The sequence below is a fragment of the Scyliorhinus torazame genome, chromosome 9, assembly GCF_047496885.1.
Source record: "Scyliorhinus torazame isolate Kashiwa2021f chromosome 9, sScyTor2.1, whole genome shotgun sequence".
NCBI classification, from domain to species: Eukaryota; Metazoa; Chordata; class Chondrichthyes; order Carcharhiniformes; family Scyliorhinidae; genus Scyliorhinus; species Scyliorhinus torazame.
In genome coordinates, this window is record NC_092715.1 from 233,593,566 (window position 1) to 233,621,255 (window position 27,690).

General features: G+C 46.3%; 1 protein-coding gene across 18 annotated transcripts in view; it reads left to right on the top strand.

Moving 5' to 3' along the window:
* The first annotated feature begins 474 nt into the window (after positions 1 to 474).
* LOC140429761 (multiple PDZ domain protein) overlaps positions 475 to 27,690 on the top strand; it is a 488,055-nt gene continuing 460,839 nt past the window's right edge. For all 18 annotated transcript variants that reach the window (XM_072517160.1, XM_072517164.1, XM_072517169.1 and 15 more), the window contains exon 1: positions 475 to 542. The gene's annotated coding sequence lies outside the window, so the exon portion shown is untranslated. The remainder of the gene's footprint in view (positions 543 to 27,690) is intronic.

A 27,690-nucleotide genomic window follows, 5' to 3' on the forward strand; every position in this document is an offset into this window, starting at 1 on the left:
CCGATTTAACGGGCGGGGATTCCATTCTAACGGGCGGGGATTCCATTCTAACGGGCGGGGATTCCGATTTAACGGGCGGGGATTCCATTCTAACGGGCGGGGATTCCATTCTAACGGTAGGAGTTTCCAATCTAACTGGCGGGGATTCTGATTTAACAGTTGGAGATTCCAATCTAATGTACGGAGATTCCATTCTAACGGGCGGGGATTCCGATTTAACGGTAGGAGATTCCAATGTAACGGGCGGAGATTCCATTTTAACTGGCGGGGATTCCATTCTAACTGGCAGGGATTCCGATTTAACGGGCGGAGATTCCATTCTAACGGGCGGGGATTCCATTCTAACGGTAGGAGTTTCCAATCTAACTGGCGGGGATTCTGATTTAACGGTAGGAGATTCCAATCTAACGGTTTTTCATTCCAGCAGGCAATGCCCGGCTGACGAGCTCGCACGCATGCGCATGCCGGTGGGGAGTGCTGCGCAGGCGCTGAGGGGAGGCCGGACAAGTTGTTTCTGAGCGGAGCCGGGAGCGGGATGACGGGTAATTTGACCATCTTCACGGGCTCTGGGTGGGGAGGGGCAGAAATTATTTTAAACTGTCCGGGGAAAAAAGAAGATGCTGTTCTCATTTAATCGGGCGGAGTTTACCCGAGGGAAGAGGGGTGGCGATTGAGGAGGGACAGATTTTTCTTTTGGTTCGTCGCCACAGGAGGTGCGGAATGGGGAGAGTCCCCCAGCGGCGGGGATGGGGTGGGCAGGGTCTCCAGTCCCTCCAACCTGCCTGCGGTTCGGCCGGGGTTATTAGCCCCTCTCCCCCGTGCCTGTCCTCCGGCTCAGGCAGCCATGCAGTGCCGATGCTGCAGAGCCTCCCCACCGCAGTTCATCCCTGAATTCGAGCTGGAGCTGCACCTCCCTCAGCTCTGCAGCCACCTCCTTCACATCCTTAAGCAGTGAAGTGTCTGTACCACAGCCCTCACCCCCCCCCCCCCCCCCAGTTCCAGCCTCTCGACCAGCATCATTTGGGAGGCAAACCGAGTTCCATCCCCACCTCCTGCCAAACACCAATACAGCAGAGGAAGGGTATCAAGTGTCCTTGGCTGTTGGGCCGTGGGCTGAAACAATTGGTGAAGTTTAAGACTGAATATTCAGCGGAGTGTTTGTCATTAGATTTAAAATTCTACTTCAGCCTGGGGTGACTGGGGAGTTTGCATGTCCACCCCCCCCCCCCCCCCTGTAACTGCAGGGGGTTTTCTGTGGGTGCTCCGGTTTCTTCCCACGGTCCAATGATGTGCAGTTTGGGTGGGATGCTGGGGATAGGGCAAAGGGTGGTCCTAGGTAGGGTGCTCTTTTGGAGGGCCGGTGCAGACCCGATGGGCTAAATGGCCTCCTGCACTACAGATTCTATGGACTTATTGGGTGTTTATTGAGATTTAAATTGTTAACTGGTCCTGCAAAACTGCAGGTTTCCTGATTCAGGCAGAGAAGAAAGTAATTTGCACCATAACTATCTGGAAGACAAAAATCATTGGCCGGTATTTCCCGTGTTTTGGCCACAGATCCTGCCAAAGTCTATGGGCTTTTGCATGGCTTGCCACCTCTGCTGCGGGATTGGATGATCCTAGGTCAGAAAATCCCCCCCATTGTACTTGGTACCTGCTTGAAATTCTATTCCCTAGCTACCAAGTACACCCCCTCCCTGGCATCTGCCTAAGATAAACCAGATTGTTTGCAATCTTGGTATCCTACTCGAGATAGGCTTTCAAAAACACACCCCTGTCTTCACTAAGATTGCCTCTTTGTGACATTTCCTGATTTAGCTTCTTATGTTTTCAACTTTTCTTGTAGTCCGAACTGAATGGAAGGTAATAGAAAATTCATCTATTTTCAGATCAAAATAACATTGGAAATTATTGAGTATTCCCAATGTTAGTTGTGTAAAATCTCAAGGGATACTGGATAAGAAGTTTTATAACAAACCAGTTACTAGATAATTCAGCTCAAGAGTTGCAAGAGTACCCTTGAATTCTCATCCAAGTACTGGATATCATCAATGATACAGGCTTCATTGGGCTGCTTGTGTACTGAAGTTTTAACTTAATGTAATTTTCTCAGGAGACATAACACTAAATTGTAATAATTGTATGCTTTTCATAGTATATTCTCAATGTCCCCTCTGAAATAAGATGATTCTTAAAGTAAGTGGCTGGGTGATTTTTGTGTAGTTCACGATGAGCACGCGAGGATCAAGTAGCCTTCCATGTTTATCAGTGTTTTCTTCAGTAACACAGTAGATGTTCAGTAAAAGTATGAACTACTTGCTGATTATAATATTTTGTATGGATTGCTTAATCGTCTGTCAGAAGGGTAAGAGCCAATTGAATTCATATGGGTAGACTGGACAGTGGACGAATGGTGTGTTGCTTCAGAACTGGGAAAATACTAATTATTGATGTAAGCAGATCAGATAGTTCTGCTCCCCATTCAAAACTCTATCTTCTGAGTTCTGAATGTCTAGGTTTGTTAGCTTTGTAACTCCTATCTCTGCAATACTGGCAAGTAAGTGGTTAAGTTGGTTGGGAAAGTTGGTGTGAAAGGGATCATCCAGAAAGCTTGATTGTATTTGTTAGCGTTTTTGTATTCTATGAAGATCAGGTCCATCCAAAAAAGAATTGTTACCATTGCATTTGCCGACATAATGAGAAACCTTTGTTAAATGATATCTGTATAATTGTGACATTAGGCAGTGAAAATAACGTATGTGCCAAAGCCCAATATCTACAATGTATGCAAAGGGTTCCTTGATCTCCACATAGTTCATGACTGGAGGGGCATGTTTAGTTGTTGTAGCACAATTGTAACTTTCCACATTTATACATGAGTATAAACTAGAGGTGCTCTTCACCATTCTAACATCTAGAATATTTGCACAGGTGTCACTGGTGAAACGTTGCACACATCTGTTCTTTGGTATAATCTCTCAAATTCAGTCCCTTATTTGCAGAAGTTCAGATGTGGGGTTAGATGACACTTGTTAGTTTGTTGGAACATGGATCATAGGAAAACTAATCCAAACTTTCTGTGGATAGATTTTTCTGCATGATAAATAGGCTTCAGTGTCAAATTTGCAAGACATTTTTTCTTGGAAAAGGACATTATTACAACTGTAGCTCTGTTAATCTATTGATGTTACATCAAGAAATTGATATTGACTGGGCCAAAGTGAAGTGACTGAAGGAAGAGACATGCAGTTCTGTGGCTGTCTAGTAATTTCCACATATCATACTCCCAGGACACAGCCCTTTCTAGTCATTTTCTTTTGTTTGTTTATTGATAGCCTGAACTAATATTAAGTAGATTGCTTTAGTTTGAACAAACTACTTTTTACTCAGTCAGTTTGCTCACCCTTGGAGCTCCTCCTCTGTGCTTGCTGGCTGTGATGTCATTTATTTTGCACAGGCTCATTCACTGTGTTGATGGTGTGACACTGCAGCTGCAGTTTAAATGCTGCTTGAGGCTCCTCCTGTGGTGCTCATGCAGCCCCGATGCTCATTGGCAACTACAAGACACCGACCGATAAAACTAACTACCTTTGACAGACTGAGATATGAAAATGGCACTAAAACAAATGGAAATGTTCTCTATAAATCCAAATCACTTGGGAAACTACCACTGAGTGAATTTCAATAGTGAATAAACACTTAAATCTGTTACCCACCAATCTGCTCACTCCTCGCAGTTCACTTCTGATATTTTTTTCTATTTTCAGCTTGTGTTCTGACTAACTTTTCACTCTCATTGGCTCACTTTTGCTGAATTCCCCACTTTTATGTGTTATCCTCTTGCACAATCTTCCTTCAGGCTGGCTCTCTGCTCTCACTTTTTGTGAACTTTATGACATTTTATATTTTGATACAAACTCCTGTGGCCCAGGAAGCACCCAGATGTTTCCCCTGGCATAGCAAGGAAACATTGGTCCTCAATTATCCTCCCCAATCTGCACTGTGTGGTCTGGATTCTCCACTGATATTTATTCAACTTGATGGGGACTGTTTCCATTCTCACCCACTGGCCATAACTTAAAGCTGGAGCTGGTCTATTTGAATGAGTTTTGGAAGTTGAAATGGTAAGAATTTCATAGTGAGGACACTCTGAGCACCTTAGGGCTATGATCTATGCTTTATTCACTAACTCTGCGAGTGTATTCCACAGCCTTCTGTAAAAGATTTCTCCTACTCTTCACCTAAATGCATTTCCTCTCATTGTTATATCCTCATATTGTAAAGCCTGCAACGACTGGAAAAAGTCTGTTTCTTTCTGCCCTGCTCCATCCTGAAGAAGCCCTGCTGTCAAATCAGTACTTTATCTTCTGTTTCTGATGAAGACAGATATCTTTTATACAAACACAAATGCAATAGATTACAGGTGGAAATTCAATTAGGAGAGTATGACGTGGTAGTCATGGTTGTTTGCAATTTCTGCGAATGTGGGAACTTCGGGACACTTTACATCTCTTTAGGAAGTGTCTCAAGCTGTTTGAGTTTGAGCTCAAAAGTTTCTGAGTCTGATGAGCATCTGCAGTCACTGCAGAACGTTAGCAGAATACTTGCCCAGGAAACGTTATAAGGATTAAAACCACTTCTGGAGCAGCACGGTGGTGCAGTGGTTAGCACTCTTGACTCACGGCACTGAGGACCCGGGTCTCTCCTTGTTCTAGGCTCACCAGGCAACGTAAATATTCGATCCACATTTACCCTGCCCTGCTGTAAGAATTTTGTTAATTTCAATGAGATCATCCTCACTCTTTGAAATTCTACAGGCCCAGTTTCTTCAATTTCTCCACATAAGACAATCCTGTCATCCCAGGGATTATTTTGGTGAACCTATGCTGCATTCCCTCTACAGCAAGTACATTATTTCTCAGTTAAAGAAATCAAAACTGCACACAGCAATCCAGGTGTAGCCAAACCAAGGTTTTATATAATTGTAGAAGACATTTTTATTGCTGTTCTTTAATCCTCTTGCATGAAGGCCAATATAACATTTGCCTTCCTGATTGCTTGCTATATCTGCATGCTAGCTTTTAGTGACACGTGAACAAGGACACGCAAGTCCCTTCCCAATTGTCACCATTTTCGAAATAATCTGTTTTCTGTGCTTTTCTACCTAAGTGGATAACTTCACACTTATTCACATATTTTCATCTACCATGTTCTTGCCCACTCACTTAGCTTATTCAAATCCCCATGAAGCCTTTTTACACCCTCCTCACAATTTACATTCCCACCTAATTTTGTCATCCACACATGTTGAAATATTACATTTGGTTTCGACATCCAAATTGTTTATGTAGATTGTGAACAGCTGTGGCCCCAGCACTGATCCTTATCGTATCTCACTGGTATCAGCCTGCCATTCTGAAAAGGACCCGTTTATTCACACACTCTTGTTTTCAATTCTTACCAGTATATTACCCCAATCCCATGCGCTCTAATTTTGTTCACTAATCTGTGTAGGACCTTATCCAAAGCTTTTGTACATCCAAGTACACCAGATATACTGGTTCTCCTTTCTTTATCAATCTCTTGGTCCTCCTTTGCTGGATTCTAAATTGCTCCCAATCTTTGTACTTAACACTTTTATTTGGCAAGCTGAAAAGCCACTTTCCTTGATCTAATGCAATCTTTAACTCCTTTTGTTAGCCACAGTTGATTTGATCTTCCTGGTGGGTTCTAATGCCTTAAGTGGAATTCAAATTTGTTGTAGACCACCTATTACTATAAAAAATTGTCATTTCCCCCAATATACCATAGCAAAATTGCCCCATATACCTTCATATATAGCACTGCTGCCTCATAGATTCTGACTTTGGGTGACTGTGTGGAATTTGCACCTTCTCCCTGTGCCTGCGTGGGTTTCCTCCCAGTCCAAAGATTTGTGAAGGTTAGGTGGATTGGCCATGATCAATGCGCGGGGTTACGGGGATAAGGTGGGGAGTGGGCCTCGGTAGAGTGCTCTGTTAGAGGGTAGGTGCAGACTCGATGGGCCAAATGGCTTCCTTCTGCACTGTAGGGATTCTATGGATAGTGTCCATTGTTCAGATTTAAGACTCGAGTTTCATAAAGAAAGCATTGTGGTTAGCACAATTGCTTCACAGCTCCAGGGTCCGAGGTTCGATTCCTGGCTTGGGTCACTGTCTGTGCAGAGTCTGAACATTCACCCCGTGTGTGCGTGGGTTTCCTCCGGGTGCTCCGGTTTCCTCCCACAGTCTAAAGATGTGCAGGTTAGGTGGATTGGCCATGCTAAATTGCCCTTAGTGTCCAAAATTGCCCTTAGTGTTGGGTGGGGTTACTGGGTGGAGGTGTGGACCTTGGGTGGGATGCTCTTTCCAAGAGCCGGTGCAGACTTGATGGGCCGAATGACCTCCTTCTGCACTGTAAATCCTATGAAATTCTATGAATTCTATGACTCCTCTGTAAAATTCCATCATTTATGGTCACTGTTTTCTCAAGTCTTCTTTACAGCAAGGTTATTAATTAGCCCTTTCTCATTACATAATACTAAATCTAAAATAGCCCAAACTCTAGTTGGTTCTTTAACTTACGGCTCCATCTTGGACAAACTCCAGGAATTTATCCTCTACAGCATTAATGCTAATTAGCCAGTTGACGTGTAATTTGAAGATGTCCATTATTAGTATATTACCCATGTTATATGCAGCTCTAATTTTCTGACTTATACAGGACCTAACATTACCACTGCAGTTTTATGGTCTATAAATAATTCCCACCAGTTTCTGCTGCCCCTTTCTGTTTCTTAGCTCCATCCAAGCTGTCTCTGTACCTTGCTTCTACTATCCAATTTCACAAATGCACTGATCTATTCACAATATATATTGATGATTTAGATGAGGGATCAAAATGTCATATCTCCAAATTTGCAGATGACACCAGTTGGGTGGGAGGATGAGCTGTGAGGAGGATGCAGAGATCCTTCAGTGTGATTTGGACACGTTGAGTGAGTGGGCAAATGATGGTAATGCAGTATAATTTGGACAAATGTGAGGTTATCCATTTTGTTGGCAAAAACAAGGCGGCAGACTATTATCTGAATGGCCATAAATTAGGAGAGGGGAACGTGCAACAAGACCTGGGGGTCCTCGTACTCCAGTCACTGAAGGTAAGCATGCAGGTACAGCAGGCAGTAAAGAAGGCAAATGGTATGCTGCCGTCATTGCGAGAGGATTCGTGTACAGGAGCAGGATGTCTTGCTGCAATTATACAGGGCCTTGATGAGGCCACACCTGGAATATTACGTGCAGTTTTGGTCTCCTTATCTGAGGAAGGATGTTCTAGCTATAGAGGGAGTGCAGCGAAGGTTTACCAGACTGATTCCTGGGGTGGCAGGAGTGGCGTACGAGGAGAGATTGAATCGGTTAGGATTGTATTTGCTGGGGTTTAGAAGAATGAGGGGGGATCTCATGGAAGCCTATAAAATTATAACAGGACTGGATAAGGTCGATGCAGGAAGGATGTTCCCGATGGTGGGTGTGTCCAGAACCAGGGGTCACTGTCTGAGGATACAAGGTAGACCATTTAGGACAGAGAATGGTAAGCCTGTGGAATTTGTTACCACAGGAAGTAGTTGAGTCTGAAGCATTAGACCATAAGACATAGGAGCGGAAGTAAGGCCATTCGGCCCATCGAGTCCACTCCACCATTCAATCATGGCTGATTTCAACTCCATTTACCCGCTCTCTCTCCATAGCCCTTAATTCCGAGAGAAATCAAGAATTTATCGACTTCTGTCTTAAAGACACCAACGTCCCGGCCTCCACCGCCCTCTGTGGCAATTGTAGCCATGTATAATGGCTGACTCTCGATTAGAATGGCCAAACCCCGATTTAAAATGGCGAACAGAAGAGGCTGATGGGAAAATCAGCCAACAGGACTCAAACAGACAGCTGCAGGTAAAACAGTGTATTCGCCTCTGGGGAAGTCAGTCCAGACCGATACCTGCAGCCATCAACATCACAACAACCCAGCCATCTGCATAGTAATCAGTCATCCCCGGGAACAATTACTACAAATTAGCAACACAAAGCCGACCCAGACCTTTCGGCGCCAGCATGAGCTGACACAAAGAAAGGTAAACGACCACCCCTCGATCAAGGAATTGCTCCAGTATTGGAGCATATCGAACCAAGTGATTGGGACCAAGTCCAATCACTTGGAACCAGGTACAAGGTCCGCCCCGAGAGGCGGGAAGCCCTTGGGGACTATAAGAATCGGGGCCAAGTTCAAATCAACCCTTCTTCCCCGCTCCGCACCCTTTGAGACCCTTCTGCAAGAGAACGCAAGTTTTACTCCAACGATCGCTACCAGATAGACACTCCTGACTATCGACCTGTACCAGCTTTTGAATCCCGCAGGCTCAGAACCCATTCGAAAGGCCATTCGTTTCCCTGACCTGGTGGGCCATTTCTAAAGTTATGTATTGGCCTGTTAGTTGTAGGAAGTAGTCTAGAAGTAGAATTAATGTATAAGTATTAATTGCTGTATATAATAAATGAGCATTGATTTAACTCTTACTAAGCGGTGTGTTGCATTATTAATCATTACTTGGACTTGAACCACGTGGCGGTATCAGAAAGATACCTGGCGACTCATGAGCAAAGGTGACAGAATTAGAGCAAATAAACTAAGGCTAAAACGAGCAACACAATGAATTCCACAGACCCACCACTCTCTGGCTGAAGAAATTTCTCCTCATCTCTGTTCTAAAGTGACTCCCTTTTATTCTAAGGCTGTGTCCCCGGGTCCTAGTCTCCCCTGCTAATGGAAACAACTTCCTTACGTCCACCCTATCTAAGCCATTCATTATCTTGTAAGTTTCTATTAGATCGCCCCTCAACCTCCTAAACTCCAATGAATATAATCCCAGGATCCTCAGGCGTTCATCGTATGTTAGGCCTACCATTCCTGGGATCATCCGTGTGAATCTCCGCTGGACCCGCTCCAGTGCCAGTATGTCCTTCCTGAGGTGTGGGGCCCAAAAATGCTCACAGTATTCTAAATGGGGCCTAACTAATGCTTTATAAAGCTTCAGAAGTACATCCCTGCTTTTATATTCCAAGCCTCTTGAGATAAATGACAACATTGCATTTGCTTTCTTAATTACAGACTCAACCTGCAAGTTTACCTTTAGAGAATCCTGGACTAGGACTCCCAAGTCCCTTTGCACTTCAGCATTATGAATTTAGTCACCGTTTAGAAAATAGTCCATGCCTCTATTCTTTTTTCCAAAGTGCAAGACCTCGCACTTGCCCACGTTGAATTTCATCAGCCATTTCTTGGACCACTCTCCTAAACTGTCTAAATCTTTCTGCAGCCTCCCCACCTCCTCCATACTACCTGCCCCTCCACCGATCTTTGTATCATCGGCAAACTTAGCCAGAATGCCTCCAGTCCCGTCATCTAGATCGTTAATATATAAAGAGAACAGCTGTGGCCCCAACACTGAACCCTGCGGGACACCACTCGTTACCGGTTGCGATTCCGAAAAAGAACCTTTTATCCCAACTCTCTGCCTTCTGCCTGACAGCCAATCGTCAATCCATGTTAGTACCTTGCCTCGAATACCATGGGCCCTTATTTTACTCAGCAGTCTCCCGTGAGGCACCTTATCAAAGGCCTTTTGGAAGTCAAGATAGATAACATCCATTGGCTCGCCTTGGTCTAACCTATTTGTTATCTCTTCAAAGAACTCTAACAGGTTTGTCAGGCACGACCTCCCCTTACTAAATCCATGCTGACTTGTCCTCATCCGACCCTGCACTTCCAAGAATTTAGAAATCTCATCCTTAACAATGGATTCTAGAATCTTGCCAACAACCGAGGTTAGGCTAATTGGCCTATACTTTTCCATCTTTTTCCTTGTTCCCTTCTTGAACCAGGGGGGTTACAACAGCGATTTTCCAATCCTCTGGGACTTTCCCTGACTCCAGTGACTTTTGAAAGATCATAATTAACGCTGCCACTATTTCTTCAGCTATCTCCTTTCGAACTCTAGGATGTAGCCCATCTGGGCCCGGAGATTAATCAATTTTTAGACCTCTTAGTTTCTCTAGCACTTTCTCCTTTGTGATGGCTACCATATTCAACTCTGCCCCCTGACTCTCCTGAACTGTTGGGATATTACTCATGTCTTCTACTGTGAAGACTGAGGCAAAGTACTTATTTAGTTCCTCAGCTATTTCTTTGTCTCCCATCACTAGATTACCAGCGTCATTTTGGAGCGGCCCAATGTCTACTTTTGCCTCCCGTTTTTAATGTATTTAAAGAAACTTTTACTATCATTCCTAATGTTACTGGCTAGCCAACCTTCATAATTGATCCTCTCTTTCCTTATTTCTCTCTTTGTTATCCTCTGTTTGTTTTTGTAGCCTTCCCGATCTTCTGACTTCCCACTACTCTTTGCCACATTATAGGCTTTCTCTTTTGCTTTGATGTATTCCCTAACTTCCTTTGTCAGCCATGGCTACCTTTCTTTTCTTTGGGATGAACCTCTGTACTGTGTCCTCAATTACTCCCAGAAACTCCTGCCATTGTATGGTTTCAAGAAGCAGTTAGATATAGCACGTAGGGCGAAGGGGATCAAAGGATATGGGGAAAAGCGGGATTAGGATATTGAGTTGGATGATCAGCCATGATCATAATGAATGACTGAGTGGGCTTGATGGGCTGAATGGCCTCCTATTTTTTCTATGTTTCTATCTCATTCCTTACTAACAGCATTCCCCCACCTCCTTTCCTTTTTTGCCTATCCTTCCTAAATTATGGATATCTTTGAATATTCAGTTCCTAGTTTGGTCATCCTGTAACCCAGAACCGGTCCCAATACCTCAGAAATTTGATATCTGCCTTCAACGTCAATTCTCCAGCCATGTGTTCAATCACCCAGTGAATGAATAATATACGTCACTGAGAGTAATCCTGAGATTACTGATTTTGAGGTCCTGCTTTTGAATTTCTTTCCTAATTCTTTTAAATCCGATTTCAGGACCTCAGCCCTCCTCCTACCTATGTTGTTTGTACCAATGCGGATCCTGACTTGTGGCTGTTCAGACTACCCCAGAAAAATGTCCTGCAACTGCTGTGACCCTGGCACCAAGGAGACAACATAACATCCTGGAGTAGGTCTACAGCCACATAAATGCCTGTCTATTCTGTCTCTCCTCCTGTGCAGCTGAGCCACCTGTGGTGCTACAGACTTGGTGCTTGCTGCACCCCTCTGAGGAACCTTCCCTTTCACCAGTATCTAAAGTGGAAAGCAGGTTAATGAGTGAGATCGACTTCTGCACTCTGTCTGGTGGTCACCCATTCCTTCTCTGCCTGCATGCTCCTAACCTGCAGTGCGACCACCTCCTTAAATGTGCTATCCACGTAGTTCTCTGCCTCGTGAATGCACCACAGTGACTTCAGCGTTTGAATTCTCTAACCTGGAGCTCAAGCTGCTGTATCTGGTGACATTTGCTGCAGATGTGTTTGTCCAGGATACATTATGCATCCATGACTGTATTAAAGTTAGAACCAAATACTGGAGGCTGAAAGAGGTAGGTCCAGATGCTGCTGGCTGCCTTGAGATCCTCCTTTTGCTGCTTCTCTTGGTCCTGCTGATGATCTTTGGGATCCTTTTTTGCCTGCTCCTCTAGATGTGGCTATTGCCTCCAGGTACATTTTTGACAGCTCCTGAAGCAAAAATAGAACCAAAAATTGTTAATTTTACATCACAGATTGATAGTTAACCAAAAGCATTAAGGGATATAGGACAAAGGTGGATATATGGGTTTAGTTTGCAGGTCAATCTCAATGAATACTGGAATATGTTCGAGGGGCTAACTGACCAACTCCTGTTCCTATGCTTTTTGTTTAAAAAAGAACAATTCCAATTAAGAGGCAATTTAGTATGGCCAATCAACCTACTCTGGGTTGTGGAGGGTGAGACCCATGCAGACACGGGGAGAATGTGCAGACTCCACACGGAATGCTTCTCGGTTTTAAAATCTTTATTTTTGTGGCATCTTTTAAAAGGCAGAGTTCCAGTAATCTATGCTCATTCATCTCTACTATCGCAACGTTTTCAAAATGATGATTCCCAAAATTGCATACAGTACTCCAGTTGTGATCTATCTCAGGTTTTCTGTAGATTCACCATTGATTAGATCTACAACTCTTGCCTTATAGCCCATTATCCCATTTAAACTACTTTTTACACAGATTATATTCCCCTCCCCATGTCTCAGGTAAAGCTGATTACAACTTCTGCCTCCTATTTGACCATGAGCTCAGTTTCTGACGTCATCCTTTCTGTAACAGTGACTTCCATAACATCACCGGTGTCTGTTTTTATCCCGCCTTTGTCTCAGCTCATCTGCCAAATCTCTCAGTTATGCAGGTATCACTCCCAGACCAGACTATTCTGATGCTCTTCTCTATGAAGAAAGATTGGCGCTATTTTCCTTGGGACAAAGAAGGCTGAGGGGGACTTAATTGAGGTGACCAAAATTATGAGGGGAAGAGATAGAATGGATAAGATAAAATTGTTTCCCTTCGTGGAGAATTCTAGAACCAGGGGATATAGATTCAAGATAAATGGCAGAAGGTGTAGAGGGGACATGAGGAAAAAAGGAAGAGATTCTCTCAGCCCGGAGGGCGGGACGTGATCCTCCACAGAACGTAGAATTGGCGGCGGTGTGGTTGGCGTGGCGCCGGTCGGGGGCCGCTCTATGTGGGCCCCCCGCCGATTATCGGCCCGGGATGGGCTGAGCGGCCGTCGAAAAAACCCGAGTCCCGCCGGTGCCGTTCTGACCTCTCAGCCGGCGGGACCTCGGCTTGGAAGGGTCCGGACGCGGCCTGTGGGGGGTGGGGTGGGGGGATCGACCCCGGGTGGATCGACCCCGGGGGGGGGAGCCTCCGTTGTGGCCTGGCCCGTGATCGGGCCCACCAAAAGGCGGGCCGGCCTCTCGGGCTGGGGGCCTCCTTTCTTCCGCGCCGACACCTTTAGCCCTACACCATGTTGCGTCTAGACAGGCGCGGAGAAGCGAGCCACTGCGCATGCGCGCATTGACGCTGTTGCCACTGCGCATGCGCGGACCCTGTGGGACCCAGTTGACGCCAGGATCAGCAGCTGGAGAGGCGTGGGCAATGGCGTTTCCGATGGCGTCAACGCTTAGTTTCAGGATCAGAGAATCCCACCCAACCTTTTTACGCAGAGGGGAGAGGGAGTCTGGAATTCGCTGCCCAAGTTGGTGGTGGAGGCAGAGACCCTAAACTTTTTAGAAGTACCTTGATCTGCACCTGAAGCGCTGTTAGTTACAGAGCTATGGACCGTGTGCCGGAAAGTGGTTTTTGAAATGGCACTTGGGTGTCCTTGGGCTGGTATGGACAAGATGGGCCGAATGGCCTCCTTATGTGCTGTAACCTTTCTATGATTCTATGACCTCCTACTCTCCATGCTCTATAATACTGAGCTCATCAAAGATGTGGTCTTCATAATCTGACCTCAAGTCATATCCATCCACAGGAAAGGTATTGTACAGATGATGTGAAATTTGTTTGGGTCGAGTTAAAAAAACATCAAGGGGCAAAAAACATTCGTGGGGTTGGTATACAGACCACCAAACTGCAGTGGTAATGTCAGGAATAGAATTAGACAGGAAATGTCTCTCTTGTGGAGACCATGAATGTCTCTCTTGTGGAGACCATGAATTGGATTCAATTTGAATTGATTTTTGGAGCAGGCAAGGAGCTGGATTAGGAGCTGTCCACACTCTGAGCTCTGGCTTTGTAACTCTGATAAGAGTAATGGATAAAAAAAAAAATCAGAGATGCATGTGATAAAGGAACATCTGTGATTATGGGTGACTTTAATCTGCACATCGATTAGGTGAGTCAAATTAGTCACAGTCCAATAGAGGAGACATTTCTGGAGTGTCTATGGGATGGTTCTCTGGACCAATGTGCTGAGGAACCAACAAGGGAACAGGATATCTTGAACTGGGTGTTGTGCAATGAGAACGGATTAGCTGGCAATCTAGTTGTGAGAGAACCCTTGGGGATGAGTGACCACAGTATGATGGAATTCTTCATCAAGGTGGATAGGGAGTTAGTTGGTTTTGAGACCAGGGTCCTGAACCACAATAAGGATAACTGATGGTATGAGGCATGAGCTGGCTATGACGGACTGGGAAAAATTACTGCAAGGAAGGACAGTGGACAGGCAATGGCAGGCCTTCAAGGAACGAATAGGTGAACTCCAAAAGTTGTTTATTCCTATTTTGCACAAGAGTAGAAAGGGAACTATTGCCAAACCATGACTTACAAGGGAAATTAAAGATAGTATTAGATTCAAAAAGAGGCTTACAAATTAGCAAGAAAAAGCAATAGACCTGAGGATTGTGTTGCCTTTTCTGTGGACCTGCTGTAAATATGGCAGTCAGGGAGGTTGCCCTCCTTCCTTTTGATATCTATATTCTAATGGTCAGAGTCGCCAGGTATCAAATGATGCCACCACAAGATTCAACCGGCTATTGATCGAAGAGCCAAACACCAGTTAGTTAGTTCAAGGTCACTATATTGACACACACAATCAGTCATGCAACATGAACACTACTAGTTAAACTACACCTATCGACTAAGACAACCTGTACTTAATTTCAGGCACCCAGCTTAGGTCAGAGGAACAGTGGCCGTTGTTCGATTCTGGATCTATCAAGTCTGTAGAAGTAACTGCTGCTCAGCTAGGCTCATCTGCCTGGTAGCGAGCGTTGAACTTGGACTTGCTTCTGGTGGTGCTGCGATTGGAGATGGTCGTTGCCGGGGGGCCAGGTCCAAAAGAGGACGAACACATGGTGGACTCTCTTCTTATGCTTGGAGGTTTTCGTGCTCTTTTGGGCGGTCCTTCAGTTTGGACTCCACTAATTGGGTGATCCCTGATCACTATGTTCGATTTGAACCAATAAATGGACGGGTGCCTGGATGACTGGGCGTGTCCCAAGCGGTCACTGACCCTGCTGTTTACGCTTCCCTCGTACAGGGAGTGGCACCGAAATGTCTGGGACTGTACCGGACGCTCAAGTACCAGCCCTTTGTCTGGTGGAGATGCGCCAGCAAATGCTAATCGGTCCATCAAGTGCTAATCGGTCGGGGTTTCGATGCCGTCTGGATTCCTTACTCGCAAATATACATTTTCAGGTTCTGAGCCTGCCTGAATCTCGCATTGTCCATTTTACCCGCTATGCTTTGCAAGCTTCTCTGTTCCTGGTTGTAAGTGGCCATCCCAGATGGCGACACTCCGTCCTCTTGATCCTCAACGCGAAGCGTGAAGGATCACACGACTGGATGTTCTCCTGTTCTCTGACATGCCGGGTATCCTCAATCAAGGACAGGTTCTACCCTACTCTGTCCTATGGGTCAAAATATTTACCTAAGTTTCCCTAATACAACACTTCTCTAAAAATTCCGAAGGGGGCATTTAACATTCAAACCTACATTTCAATCTCCTTACACAAAGAAGGGGACCCTTTAACTGTCTCTAACTAGACTGCACTCATGCTGCTGTCTAATAATCAAAGAACTTATCTTACAATACAAAAAATATAACCAATAGCAGCATCACATTCCTGCTTATCACTAATATTCATGTGCAAAGAAAGTAACTTGATTGACAAAAACAACAACCGCGGAATTTATGAAGGAGGAAGGTTCAGAAAGAGTGTGGGGTTTGCTGAAGTCCGAGGAAAGGGATTCTAAAGGTGTATACTGGAGGGCGGGAGGTTTTCCTTCTCCATTTCCGAAGTCTGCTTGTCTGGATGACACTGCACAATATAGCTCTGACCAGTAGGGCTTCTACTGTGCATGACAGGGAGTACCATTTTATGAGATTCTCACACCACGTGGGGGTATCAGTGGCTGTGTCTATGTGTGGTGTAGTGTCCGGGCTGGGGGTGTTGTGTTGGGTAGTCGTGTTTAGGGACTGTGTGGTGAGGGGTGTAGGGGTGGGTAACGCGCGCAACTATTGCTCCAACGAAGATCATGATGCAGATCATCAGGTTCGTCTTCATCTCGTCTGTCTCTCTTCAGATATCAGGTACAAGCATAATATCTGTTATTATCTTGTTGCTTAATATCTCGTTTGTCTGTCTTTCTCCTTCATGTCAATTTCCCATTTAGAATCGTCACCATATGTGACTCCCTCTTTTTTTTAACCAACCATTTGGGAGACAAGACATCCGAAAGAAATCATGTCACAGTGCGAGCCTGTGTTTGATGGGCTGAGTGGGCGGACAATTTATCTGTCCTCTGCAAACTCGTTTCAATCAAATGATTTGAACATGTAAATATCAGGTGGGGGGATAGCAATCGAAGGGTCGCCGGAAAGGGGACAAAAGTTCTGGCAAAGGTGCATTCTTTAAACCACAGTTGTAAAAAGAACAGCAAAAGAGTTTCGAAAGCAATTCTCCGAATGGGGTGCGTATGATCCGCGGCCGGGCAAGAATGGATGGAATCCCTTGGTAGGGCGGTGACCAGTGCCGTTGCTCCACTACCTGAGTGATCTTCCAAGAGCGGTAAGAATTTGAGGATATATGTGCTCCAACAAACTTGTTGCTTTAGCTACCAGAGTAGTCATTACTGCAGCAAGAAATTATTCGTGAGGCTGACACACAAAATCGTACAAGAGAGAACGTATAACATTGAAAAGCAAACTAAATAAGAAAGCGGGCAGGTTCCATCAGAGAATACGACACCGTAAATCTCAATCGGTTCATAGAACATAGAAAATACAGCACAGAACAGGCCCTTCGGCCCATGATGTTGTGCTGAACCTTTGTCCTAGATTAATCATAGATTATCATTGAATTTACAGTGCAGAAGGAGGCCATTCAGCCCTTTGAGTCTGCACCGGCTCTTGGAAAGAGCACCCTACCCAAACTCAACACCTCCACCCAACACCAAGGGCCATTTTGGACACTAAGGGCAATTTATCATGGCCAATCCACCTAACCTGCACATCTTTGGACTGTGGGAGGAAACCGGAGCACCCGGAGGAAACCCACGCAGACACGGGGAGATTGTGCAGACTCCGCACAGACAGTGACCCAAGCCGGAATCGAACCTGGGACCCTGGAGCTGTGAAGCAATTGTGCTATCCACAATGCTACTGTGCTGCCCTTAAGAACAAATAAATCTACACTATATCATTTTACCGTAATCCATGTACCTATCCAATAGCTGCTTGAAGGTCCCTAATGTTTCCGACTCAACTACTTCCACAGGCAGTGCATTCCATGCCCCCACTACTCTCTGGGTAAAGAACCTACCTCTGACATCCCTCCTATATCTTCCACCTTTCACCTTAAATTTATGTCCCCTTGTAATGGTTTGTTCCACCCGGGGAAAAAGTCTCTGACTGTCTATCTATTCCCCTGATCATCTTATAAACCTCTCTCAAGTCACCCCTCATCCTTCTCCGTTCTAATGAGAAAAGGCCTAGCACCCTCAACCTTTCCTCGTAAGACCTACTCTCCATTCCAGGCAACATCCAGGTAAATCTCCGTTGCACCTTTTCCAAAGCTTCCACATCCTTCCTAAAATGAGGCGACCAGAACTGTACACAGTACTCCAAATGTGGCCTTACCAAAGTTTTGTACAGCTGCATCATCACCTCACGGCTCTTAAATTCAATCCCTCTTGTTAATGAACGCGAGCACACCATAGGCCTTCTTCACAGCTCTATCCACTTGAGTGGCAACTTTCAAAGATGTATGAACATAGACCCCAAGATCTCTCTGCTCCTCCACATTGCCAAGAACTCTACCGTTAACCCTGTATTCCGCATTCATATTTGCCCTTCCAAAATGGACAACCTCACACTTTTCAGGGTTAAACTCCATCTGCCACTTCTCATCCCAGCTCTGCATCCTATCTATGTCTCTTTGCAGCCGACAACAGCCCTCCTTACTATCCACAACTCCACCAATCTTTGTATCGTCTGCAAATTTACTGACCCACCCTTCAACTCCCTCATCCAAGTCATTAATGTAAATCACAAACAGCAGAGGACCCAGAACTGATCCCTGCGGTACGCCACTGGTAACTGGGATCCAGGCTGAATATTTGCCATCCACCACCACTCTCTGACTTCTATCGGTTAGCCAGTTCGTTATCCAACTGGCCAAATTTCCCACTATCCCATGCCTCCTTACTTTCTGCAGAAGCCTACCATGGGGAACCTTATCAAATGCCTTACTAAAATTCATGTACACTACATCCACTGCTTTACCTTCATCCACATGCTTGGTCACCTCCTCAAAGAATTCAATAAGACTTGTAAGGCAAGACCTACCCCTCACAAATCCGTGCTGACTATGCCTAATCAAGCAGTGTCTTTCCAGATGCTCAGAAATCCTATCCTTCAGTGCCCTTTCCATTACTTTGCCTACCACCGAAGTAAGACTAACTGGCCTGTAATTCCCAGGGTTATCCCATGTCCCTTTTTTGAACAGGGGCACGACATTCGCCACTCTCCAATCCCCTGGTACCACCCCTGTTGACAGTGAGGACGTAAAAATCATTGCCAACGGCTCTGCAATTTCATCTCTTGCTTCCCATAGAATCCTTGGATATATCCCGTCAGCCCGGGGGACTTGTCTATCCTCAAGTTTTTCAAAATGCCCAACACATCTTCCTTCCTAACAAGTATTTCCTCGAGCTTACCAATCTGTTTCACACTGTCTTCTCCAACAATATGGCCCCTCTCATTTGTAAATACAGAAGAAAAGTACTCGTTCAAGACCTCTCCTATCTCTTCAGACTCAATACACAATCTCCCGCTACTGTCCTTGATCGGACCTACCCTCGCTCTAGTCATTCTCATATTTCTCACGTGTAAAAGGCCTTGGAGTTTTCCTTGATCCTACCCACCAAAGATTGTTCATGCCCTCTCTTAGCTCTCCTAATCTCTTTCTTCAGTTCCCTCCTGGCTATTTTGTATCCCTCCAACGCCCTGTCTGAACCTTGTTTCCTCAGCCTTACGTAAGTCTCCTTTTTCCTCTTAACAAGACATTCAACCTCTCTTGTCAACCATGGTTCCGTCACTCGACCATCTCTTCCCTGCCTGACAGGGACATACATATCAAGGACACGTAGTACCTGTTCCTTGAACAAGTTCCACATTTCACTTGTGTCCTTCCCTGACAGCCTATGTTCCCAACTTATGCACTTCAATTCTTGTCTGACAACATCGTATTTACCCTTCCCCCAATTGTAAACCTTGCCCTGTTGCACGCACCTATCCCTCTCCATTACTAAAGTGAAAGTCACAGAATTGTGGTCGCTATCTCCAAAATGCTCCCCCACTAACAAATCTATCACTTGCCCTGGTTCATTACCAAGTACTAAATCCAATATTGCCCCTCCTCTGGTCGGACAATCTACATACTGTGTTAGAAAAGCTTCCTGGATACACTGCACAAACACCACCCCATCCAAACTATTTGATCTAAAGAGTTTCCACTCAATATTTGGGAAGTTTAAGTCACCCATGACTCCCTGTGACTTCTGCACCTTTCCAAAATCTGTTTCCCAATCTGTTCCTCCACATTTCTGCTACTATTGGGGGGCCTATAGAAAACTCCTAACAAGGTGACTGCTCCTTTCCTATTTCTGACTTCAACCCATACTACCTCAGTATGCTGATACTCCTCGAACTGCCTTTCTGCAGCTGTTATACTATCTCTAATTAACAATGCCACCCCCCACCTCTTTTACCACCCTCCCTAATCTTATTGAAACATCTGTACCCAGGGACCTCCAACAACCATTTCTGCCCCTCTTCTATCCAAGTTTCCATGATGGCCACCACATCGTAGTCCCAAGTACCGATCCATGCCTTAAGTTCACCCACCTTATACCTGATGCTTCTTGCGTTGAAGTATACACACTTCAACCCATCTCCGTGCCTGGAAATACTCTCTTTTGTCAGTGTTCCCTTCCCCACTGCCTCATTACACGCTTTGGCGTCCTGAATATCGGCTACCTTAGTTGCTGGACTACAAATCCGGTTCCCATTCCCCTGCCAAATTAGTTTAAACCCTCCCGAAGAGTACTAGAAAACCTCCCTCCCAGAATATTGGTGCCCCTCTGGTTCAGATGCAACCCGTCCTGCTTGTACAGGTCCCACCTTCCCCAGAATGCGCTCCAATTATCCAAATACCTGAAGCCCTCCCTCCTACACCATTCCTGCAGCCACGTGTTCAGCTGCACTCTCTTCCTATTCCTAGCCTCGCTATCACGTGGCACCGGCAACAAACCAGAGATGACAACTCTGTCTGTCCTGGCTTTTAACTTCCAGCCCAACTCTCTAAATGTGTTTATTACCTCCTTTTCCTACCTATGTCGTTGGTACCAATGTGCACCACGACTTCTGGCTGCTCCCCCTCCCCCTTAAGGATCCTGAAGACACGATCCGAGACATCCTTGGCCCTGGCACCCAGGAGGCAGCATACCTTCCGGGAGTCTCGCTCGCGACCACAGAATCTCCTATCTATTTCCCTAACCATTGAATCTCCTCCAACTATTGCTTTTCTATTCTCCCCCCTTCCCTTCTGAGCCCCAGAGCCAGACTCCGTGCCAGAGACCTGGCCGCTAGGGCCTTCCCCCGGTAGGTCATCCCCCCCCCCCCAACAGCATCCAAAACGGTATACTTGTTTTGAAGGGGAACAGCCACGAGGGATCCCTGCACTGTCTGCCTGTTTGTTTTTTCCCCCCCTGACTGTAACCCAGCTATTCGTGTCCTGTACCTTGGGTGTGGTTACCTCTCTGTAACTCTTCTCAATCACCCCCTCTGCCTCCCGGATGATCCGAAGTTCATCCAGCTTCAGCTCCAGTTCCCTAACACGGTCTTTGAGAAGCTGAAGTTGGGTGCACTTCCCGCAGGTATAGTCAGCGGGGACACCGGTGGTATCGCTCACCACCCACATCCTACAGGAGGAGCATGCAACTGGTCTAGCCTCCATCCTCTCTTACCTGACAGAATATAGCTGCCCTGTGAACCAACTAGATCTCCGCCCTCCTACTCTGCTCCCAGTCAGCTACACTTTCTGTAAACTCCTGGCTCTCTTCTCACTCTTTGCGGAAATGTCAGAAACAAAATGAAAGGAGCACCTTACTCCCTCCTCACCTAACTCCCTCGGTCACCAAACTCTCACTATAGCACTCAAATGCACCAAATTCAGCACTCCCTCAGTCACCAAACTCTCACTATAGCACTCAAATGCACCAAATTCAGCACTCCCTCAGTCACCAAACTCTCACTATAGCACTCAAATGCACCAAATTCAGCACTCAGTGCAAACAAAGTCTGCACTGTAGGGGATCACTTTTATACTGTGAATCTAGCCTCTGAAAACTGGCCTAATCCATTTAACTAATTAACAAGCTCCAGCTGCAAGTGCCTACAAGTAGAAGCTTTGTTTAAAAGGCAGCACGGTAGCCTTGTGGATAGCACAATTGCTTCACAGCGCCAGGATCCCAGGTTCGATTCCTGGCTTGGGTCACTGTCTGTGCGGAGTCTGCACGTTCTCCCCGTGTCTGCGTGGGTTTCCTCCGGGTGCTCCGGTTTCCTCCCACAGTCCAAAGATGTGCAGGGTAGGTGGATTGGCCATGATAAATTGCCCTTAGTGTCCAAAATTGCCCTTAGTGGTGGGTGGGGATACTGGGTTATGGGGATCGGATAGAGGTGTGGCCTTGGGTAGGGTGCTCTTTCCAAGAGCCGGTGCAGACTCGATGGGCTGAATGGCCTCCTTCTGCACTGTAAATTCTATGTTCTATGTTCTATGATTGAAAATTCACCTTCTTCTGAACCAAACAGCAACTTTTAAGTTAATTAACTAAATAAAAGAAAGACTAAACTTTAGATAAAAATGAAGCCTTATACTCCCTCGGTCACCAAACTCTTACTACAGCACTCAAATGCACCAAATTCAGCACTCTGTGCAAAATGAGAGGTGGTGCGAGTGGCTGCACTGCGTCCCATAAACCTTTCTCTCATCATCTGGACACCTCCAGGTTCCATTCCAAAAAGTGTCTGAAAGGGGTTACCATGGTGGGAGTCAGACTCGGAGTCATCACCAGCTCCCGGATGCCAAACTCGTGCCTGGAGTTTTGAGTGCCAATGCGGCGTGTGCTGATGTGGGGTCCATTTTGTCATTCCTTGTCAGACAACAAGAATTATCCCGGTGCCAATGTTTCATGTTCTGTAGGGCGGTAGGGGCAAGGGGGGTGTTGCTATCGTCGGGTGGTGGGTCAGGTTCCGGTAATGGCAAATAAATTGTCTCTAAGGGGCTGAACATATCGTGATCAGTGGCACTGGAGCTGTAGTGACTGGGGCCTGGTCTGTGTTTCCAGTGTTCGGGTCTCTCAGGGGCGTCAGTTGTGCTGTCGCTAGCAGCTGAATCAAGCGTTAGGGTGAAATTTGATCCTGGGGGTGGGGTCAAGGTCGTGTCTGTGGACGTGCTGTTGCTGCTGGGGGAGGGCGGGATTGGGTTGTCAGTGGGCGGGTCTCCATTGCCAATGAGAGGTGGTGCAAGTGGCTGCACTGCGTTCCATAAACCTTAAGCTGGTTTACATGGAACCATCCTGACTTTCCATTCGGATATGTGATTTTATAAACTGAGGGGCTTACTTTGTCAGAGATTGAATAGGGTCCTGCAAATTTAGGAGAGAGGAATGAACTGGGGTTGTAGAGGGAGATCATGACTTGCTGTCCGACTGTGTACTTGGATGTACTGTGTGATCAAAGCAGGCCTTACTCTGCTTTCTGCCTAGCCGAACAGCTGCAGCGAGCTGTGCTGCTTTAATATTTACTACCATGTTTTGGACCGCTATCTCATGGGTCAGGGTGGTGACTGACTAAATCAAGTCCAAATAAATACTCGGTACCCTTCATGGGTCGTCCGGTCATGAGTGTATGGGGGGTGTAACCTGTCCAACTCAACACCGTGTTTCTAACAAAACATTAGTGCGAATGGGAGCACTGTGTCCCATGTCGTGTTGTGCTGCTGCCCCATTTTTCTAAGTGTGTCCTTTAGTGTCCGATTCATGTGTTCCACAATGCCGCTGGACTGCGGGTGATAGGCAATGTGAAACTTTTGTTTTATACCAAAAATCGTCATGACATTTTTCATGACGCTGCCTGTGAAGTGCGAACCTTGATCCGACTCAATACTACGGGGGAGTCCCCATCTCGTGAAAATCTGTTCAGTTAAAATTTTTGCTGTGGTTTTGGGCGTATTTGTTCGTGAAGGGAAAGCTTCTACCCATTTCGTGAAGGTCTCGATGACAACCAACACATATTTGTATCCATTTCTGCAGCGGGGGAGGGGAACCAATATAGTCTAACTGCAAGTTTGTCCATGGGCCATTTACAGGGCGGGTGTGTCTTAACTGGGCTTTCTTCGCATATCTGTCCGGGTTGTTTTGTGCGCGAATCAAACAATTCTCAACGTAATGGGATACGTCAGTTTTCAAATCAGGCCACCAGCAGAGAGGTCTGAGGTGGGCAAGGGTGGATTCTATCCCTTGATGTCCATGTCCATTATGGAATTTGCAAATGACCTCGTTCCTGTTCTGGGTGGGGACTACATAAATGCCTTCTTTTAAAATGATTCCCTCATGGATTGTTAAAGAATTTTAAAACTTTTCGTAGGGAGCTGGGAAGTTTCCTTTTAAAATTTTCTTTAATGTCTCGTCTTCCTTCTGTCCTTGGGCTAAGTCTTGAATGTTAGTCTGTGAGACCTGAACCGCGTGTACTGGTGCACTCTCGAGGGGGGGGGGGGGTGAGAGGGGTTGCCAAAAGTGGTTGTGTTGTGAGCCTGTCTTCATAGGGCGTCAGATTTCAAGTTACCGGGTGGGGAGGAGGAACGATGGTGACTACTAACTTTAACTATCCCGTATTTTCTACCTTTCGCTGTCTAGAGACTGTGTTTGAGTAATGGCGCTGAGATTAGAGGTTTTCCGTCGGTGGATATAAATCCTCTAGATTCCCACAGGGGTAGGAATTCTGTCAGGCTGTTGCAGAAGTACAAACTGTCTGAATATATGTCTGCTGGGGTTGGGAACGAATCGGGGTGCTGGACAATGTAAGCAATGGCTGCTAACTCGGCTGCCTGCAAACCTAAATGTCCAGGCAACTTTAATGCGATCTCTTCTAAAGCACGTCCCTGCGCGTCCTCTACATAAATTCCACATCCTGTGATTCTTTTTCCATCAAGGACTGTGGAGGAGCCATCTACATAAATTTTCAAAGCTTTGTCTATGGGCTGAGTCGTCTGGTCGGATGCCTGTCTTTTTCGGTACCGACTAGGGAACAAAGGGGCCTGTGCTGTGCTTGGGGGCTATAATCTCGCACTCATCTGGGGTTCCTGCATAGTGTAAATTGTCGGTCAGAAATGTGTGCGTTTTTGTCCGTTTTACGGTAATGTCGCATCCTTGTAGGAGTAGGGTCCATCGCGCTGCTCGAATTTGGCTTACTGTGCCGTCTTTTAGTCTGCCGTCTATTAAAAGCTGTGTCGGGGTGTGGTCGGTCAAAATGGTTACGGGGTTGAGACCGGTTATGGACGAGAAGTACTGTACCGCCCAGAAAACTGCTAGCAGGTGCCTTTCGCAGACTGAAAACCCCCGCTGTACTGGAGCTGAAACTCGTGAGGCATAGGCATTTTCCATCCTGAAAGCCTTGTTCAGTACATGGACGACTTGCTCCTACAGACTGACACCAAGGAAGAGCACATGTCGTCGCAAAAATTTTAACTGAACAGATTTTCACTAGATGGGGACTCCCCCGTAGTATTGAGTCGGATCAAGGTTCGCACTTAAACGATCGTGCCTTTCCTGCAGAATACGGCCGAAAGGGTTTGGTCGGAGGTCGCTACCTCTTATCGCGTATGGGGAGTGTGGATCTGGGGCTTGCAAAGCGGGGGCTGTGCTTAGGGCACGTTTCAATGCATTCACGGTGTCCATGTGCTGTGGAAGCCATTTCCATGGGGTCTGTTTCTTAAGGAGCTCGGAAAGTGGGGCTGCTTTTGTGGCGAAACCGTCTGTGTGGTTCCTGCAATAACCAACCGGTCCTTAAAATGACCGGTGTGCTGTAACATTTTTGGGCAAGGGCAAATTTGTAATCAAATCTATCCGTTTGTGTTCTATTTCACACTTATCATGCGTGATGACCGTACCTAGATGAGTGACTTTTTCCTGGAGAATTTGGGTCTCCTTGGGGTTAATTTTGCATCTAATTTCTGTGAGTAGTCCTAATAATTCCGAAAGAAGCGACATGTGCTCTTCCTTGGTGTCAGTCTGTAGGAGCAAGTCGTCCATGTACTGAACAAGGCTTTCAGGATGGAAAATTTTTGATAAGCCATTTGCCAATTGTCTGTGAAAAATGGAGGGGGTGTTGTGGAAGCCTTGTGGAAGGCACGTCCACGTGTACTGCTGTCCCTGGAAAGTGAATGCAAATTTGTACTGGCACGTTTTATCCAATGGAATGGACCAAAAGCCATTGCTGATGTCCAATACCGTGAAAAGTTTTGACTGTTTTAACATGGTCTCGGGGCTTGTGGCAACGGTGGGGGCTGCTAACAGAGTTACCTTGTTTAATTCCCTATCATCGACGGTCAGTCGCCATGAACCATCTGGTTTCCATAAGGGCTAAATCTGGGCATTATTCGTTGATGCTACGGGTCGAATCACTCCTTGGTTCAATAAACTCTGGATTACTTTGGCTATCTCTCCCTCGGCTTGCTGGGGAAAGCCGTATTGTTTCTGGGGCTTAGGATCGGGACCTGTAATGTTAACCACGCCTGGGATTTTGCCGCAGTTGTGCTTGTGCTGGGCAAACGATGCTTTACGTCTTTTCAAGACTTCTCTAACCTTTCTGTCTGTGGTAATGGTTTGTGGATCAAACCAGTACTCTCCCACTGAGCTAATTCTGTGTGCGTAGTCTCCTACTGTGAGCGTGGCGGGGGCTCGTGCTGCCCTGGCCATTTTCCATATACATCTATTAACGGGGTCGAACGAAAGGTTGTGTGCACTCATGAAATCTATTCCCAAGATGTGTTCTGCTGCCTGGGGTAAATCTCCCAAGACGACCGAGTGTTTTGTTTTAATGTTGCCAATCTGTACATCCACAGGGGCTGTGATGTGTCCCTGCTGGAGGTGACCTGTAAAGCCACTCCGTAGTGGGCCATATGTCTCGCTGGTACATCGCAGGGGAGTTTAACGTGGTTCGGGACCCTTCTGTGTCCCAAAGCAACTCTATGGGATGTCCCCGGACTGTGCCTGCAACTACCGGTCTTCCGGACTTATCCCAAAGGGTATCGCAGACCCAAGTTGGAGAGCCCGAACATCATTAATCGGTGCCGTTTGTGGCCAAACTATCTGCTCGGGCTCTAACACTGTGGATGGGTCAGGCATTGCTTTTAGGGGGGGCATTTGTATGCTGATTCCGTTGCTGCTTCGGGGGGGGCTTGACATTCTTGTACGTAATGTCCTGTCTGTCCGCAATTATAACATTCCTGCGCTTTAGGGTGCTGTGCGTTGCTTCTGCCTTCATTTACCCATGCAGGGTCTTGGTGTGCCCTTACTGGATTCATTGTGGCGTCTACTCTTTCCTGCTCTGCCTTTCTATGTAGGGACTGTTCCCAAGCTCTGGATAAGCGCTTCAGTACCCACACTTTATTGCGAGCCGGGTCTGAGGGGTCGTAATTGGCATATGCCTTCTGTCCTGCCTCTCTAGCATGGGATACTAGAGTACGGGTCCATTTGACCGTATCGTTTGCTGATAAACGGGCGCGGGCTAAATCACCGAATACTGCGGTAAAGTGGACCCAGAGGCGTCCAGCAAATGCTGTTGGATGTTCTCTCTTTTTCTGTCTGCACCGGTTGTGTCCTTCTATCGGGTCTTCTCTATTGTAGCCAATGGCATCTAAAATGGCTGTTTTCATATCTTGGAGGCTACCTCCGCCTACATTTTCGGGAAGGGCTGAACTAACTGACGGGTCAAGGCACGTCACTATGAGCTTTACCTCTCCCTGCTCGTCCAAACCGTACATGAGGGTCTGTTGCTTAACAAGTTCGAAAAAGTGGTGTTAGTCTGATGTGGGGTGGAAAGTCTCAATTTTATCGCGGGCACCTCTTAACTGGGTGCTGGTTAGTGGGGTGGTGTACACTATATCGGGTTGGTCTTCTGTGATGACCCTGCGTAGTGATGGGGTTCATTGGGTTGGGTGCTGCCTGTGTAGTCGGTGGTGCGGGAGCTTTTATTTTCGGGGCCTGTGGGGCTCTATTCTGATTTTCTGTCTCATTCACTTACTGTTGGGCCGATTCACTGAGTTCCTGCCAATCGGGGCCATCTTCCTGATCGAACTGTGGGCCAAAGGTATCTCTGAACCCATTCTGAACAGATAGCAATGATTTCAATCTTGCAATTTGCTGTCTGCACCTGGCATGATCCACCGAACTCTGCCTCTGTTCCGTGGTGGAACTGTGGAGTGCTCGGAGGGCTGCCTTCAAATCCTTGCATTGTTTCCTCAACTGTTCTACCTGGTTCTCTGTTTCTTCTCTTACCAGTACCGCACGTTG